Below are 4286 nucleotides of genomic sequence, written 5' to 3'. Positions count from 1 at the left end.
TTTATGCAGTTAGACGAATTTTAAAACCTAAAAAAGCACATGCTCCCCACTCTGCCCCTAAAATACCAACTTCAAAATTATCACAATTTAATGCTGATTTAAGTGCTACTGACTGGAATGATGAGCTGTCATTACAAGATCCTGAACAACTCTTAATGCAGTTTCATTCTAAACTACAGACAATACAGAACAAATATACTACTACTAGCAAGGTCCGACCTAGGAAAAATAAATTACCTTGGATGAATACTGCATTATTTCAACTCCTTAAATTGAAGGCCACTCTTCTTAAATTATATAGATTAAATCGAACACCTGAGACTAAAAATAATTTCATACAAATTAGAAATAAAAGTACTCTCGAGCTACGTAAAGCTAAGGCAGACTATTTTAAACAGCAAATTACACAAACTGCTAATAACCCAAAAACACTATGGCAGACCCTTAAGACCATTACTGGTGAAAATGAATCTAAGAAGAAAAATAATGCTAACATTCAAATTTCCTTACGGGGTACTCTGATCTCTGATTCAGAAAAAATTGCATGTGCTTTTAACGATTATTTTATATCATCAGTTAAAGAATTAGCTATGCATTTCGCCACTCCCTCCTTGCCCTCACCACTTCTCTACTCAACATCTGACCAGTTCTCTTTTTCGGAGATAACACAGAATGAGGTGATACAAGTACTACACACGTTAAAAAATTCTCATGCCCATGATATTTACGGTTTAAACACCATATTTTTAAAGACTCACGCTAATAGCCTGATACCTCTCTTTCTACATCTAACCAATCTCTGTATCAGGCTTTCCATCTTTCCTACTGAGTGGAAAGCAGCACAAGTTATTCCAATTTTTAAATCTGATGATCGCACTCTTGTTTCTAACTACAGACCAATTGCAATACTGCCAGCAATGTCTAAGCTCCTGGAAAAAGTCCTGCATAACCAGCTAAGTGCATACCTTGAATCAAATAACTTGCTTAGTGACTGTCAACACGGTTTTCGTGCAAAGAGATCTACTATGTCCGCACTACTTCTCTTCACTGAACAAATACGTGACTCTCTTAATAAAGGTCACATCACGGGAGCTATTTTTATTGACCTTCGCAAAGCTTTTGAAACTGTAAACCATCAGATCTTGCTGTACAAACTTCACTCATTCGAACTGTCCCCGTCAGTGATTGAAATGCTTTCCTCATATCTGACAAACAGATCGCAGACAGTCAATTTTAATCATGTCCTGTCGCAGCCTTTAGGCTGTAATATGGGCGTTCCCCAAGGCAGCATTCTTGGACCCCTACTTTTTCTTTTATATATTAATGATTTCTCACGTGTCTGCAGACATTCAAAATGTTTATTATATGCGGATGATACTGTTATTTTTCTTTCGGATCCACATCCAAATGTCATAAACTCGAAATTATCATCTGATCTTGATCTCTTACATGACTGGTTGAAAAAGAACCATCTGACCATTAATGTAAAAAAAACTGAATGCATGTACTTTCACTCACCCAGAAAAAGTTTTTCCTTTATCAATCATATTACATTTGCAAACCAAAATCTTGTTGTCACAAAGAACTATAATTATCTTGGTGTTTTACTGGACACACATCTTACATACCAAGAACATATTCTCAAATTAACAAAAAAGCTCAATCAGAAACTCTACGTTTATAATAAGATAAGGTCATATCTCTCTTTCTCAATCTCTGAAATTTACCTACATGCTATTGTGTTCTCAACAATGTCTTACTGTTTGCCAATCTGGTCTCTCACCACAAAGGACATTACTGAACCAATAGCACGACTATACTACAGAGCACTCAAGATTCATAGCAACCTCCCAAGATGGTCTCATCACTGCAATGCCCTAACTCGTACAAAAGCTTTGACTTTCCAGAATTATATAAACAACCAAGCCATTACAGTTTATTTTCAGATTAAAAATAGCACTTCACCAGCACTTACAGATCTTTTTCCAAAACGCAGGATGAGAACACAACGTCTCACTAGGTCAGTCTCACAGGAACTCATTCCAATCCCCTCACACAAGAATAACTATGGTAAGAAATCCTTTTTCCATACTTACACCAAAATCTGGAATGACATTCCCTATCACATACGAACATTACCATCCATCACACATTTCAAAAAGTCATATAAACTATTTCTCCTGGATAGTCATACTTGCACACATTAATTTGTTTATAGATACGTCTTTATGTATTTTACTGCTGTATTGGTCTGTACTTTGTTCAGTGTATATTTATGTCTTGTAAAAAATGTATTGAGTCTGTTCATTGTTCTATGTTGCTGCAGAACAGGAACCTGCTGTAAACCAGTTGCTTAAACTGAGCCAGGCCCGTTTGACGGTGACTTAACTGTTACTTTTAACTTTCCTGTATAATAAATGAAATGAAATGAAATGAAAGTCATCATGAACTCACAATAGACCTATTTATTCCCTTAATGCACATCTCTGGTTTATTTTGAATGATTAATTGGTGCACATTGTGGCTTCATAGTTTTTATTCAAAATCCTCTTCCTCTAAAATTTCTGCTGACGTCACTTAGGTCACACAGACTATTGGATGATACGCAGGCATAGTTTTAGCAAAATCACTATGACTTAAGTTTGGTTTGTAATGTCCACTTTTCACAATCAAAACATTTCTTAATGAATAATACATAAATACATCACATTAGTAAAAGTAGTTGCAAATGGAAATTCATTCTTTCACAGGTTTGTGTGTTCTGCTTCTTTACAAAGCGAAGAAAGAGTTGCTACACACCCTTAACGTGATAAACAAGTCGGCTGACAAATAAAGGTCTTGGAGAGGCTATAAAAGAAATCCTTGATAGTAAAGTCAACAGTGGTTGGATCTGCATGTTCGGTACATGTTGCAGTAAACACCAAATGCTAGAAAACTGAGGTAAATCCTTCTTGTTTTAAATAAATTCACAACTTTATTTAGGACCTGGATTTGTTAAGAACCATTTGAGGTGGTTTTGAGGTATTTTGAGGATCTAAGCTTTCTATTTGGCACCAGTGAGCTTGAAATGGTACATCTTAAAAAGAAATTAAATTGGATCAGTTATGCCTGGCTACATACTTTTTCCTTTCTCACGCTCTGCTGCTTTCCTCTGGTCCAGCTTCAGTTTCCTCCTGTGAAAGTAGACCTGGATGTAATCATACCTGGTTAGAATAATATCACCCACGATGCACTTCTCATGAGAAGCTCTTCAGGGAATCACTTTTTATTATTTTACTCCCATTTCTGGACTCCAGGACATATCTGTTTTCATCAAGAAAGAGTCGACTTGGCTAGGGTTGACTGCAATCTCTTTATCTGTGTTCTCCCTTGTGTCTTCAGTCAGCAGAGAAAATCCTTTTGAAAATAGTATTCTCATCTTCAAAAAAGTATATAAATGTAATATGTACAAGCCTTGCAGGCAGAAGATATTGTTCTTGTTGCTCATTTACCTCAACGTAAAATAAATAGTTTGATAATTTACTGTCCCTCATAATCTGCTGTATTTTCTGTGGAACACAAAATGAAATATTTTGAAGGAATATTGCATCTTTTCAAACAGCAATGACCAGAGCTGTCAACAACTAAAAATGACAACAGCAATTGAAAATCTGCATATCCACCTGCAGCTATCAGGTAGCAGTTTATGAATTAAATTGAGTTGGCTCTTAAATTGAACTCACAAACTTAATGATCTGGTCACAGTTATCAGAAAAAGGGAAAGGGGAATATTATCAGTGAATAATGTGTGTTTGTCACAAATTTATAGTATGACTTCTGAAGACTATGGACAATTTTTATGTGTTTTTGCATCCCTTTTTAAGCTTGACAGCCCCATTTCACTTTTATTATTATAAAATGTGTCATTAAAATACTACCTTTTATGTTCCACAGAAGAAGGCATACAGGTTTAGAGCAACATGAAGTTGAATAGATGATGACACTATTTTCATTTTGGGGGTAGATTATTTCTTGAAACCTTTGTACAAGTCTTTGTTTAAGTTTCAGTGACCTGGAACACAGCAAAGAAGAAGAAAGGCGAGGGTGGGTTTTCAGTCAAGAGCATTGTGTTATGTGTTGGTAATATGTGGATTTAACATCTTTATTTACCAGTGCTCAGATGAAGTGCTTCAGGGAATTTTAGCTCACCTATGTCACTAATGTCCCTACATAACAAAGCCTTTATTACAGCTGCATTGTCACTCGTGGTAACTTCAGATCCATGATAAAGTGAATATGAGCCCCTT

The sequence above is a fragment of the Phoxinus phoxinus genome (assembly GCF_949152265.1).
Source record: "Phoxinus phoxinus genome assembly, chromosome: 7".
Lineage (NCBI taxonomy): Eukaryota > Metazoa > Chordata > Actinopteri > Cypriniformes > Leuciscidae > Phoxinus > Phoxinus phoxinus.
Note: the sequence above shows the minus strand (reverse complement) of the source record.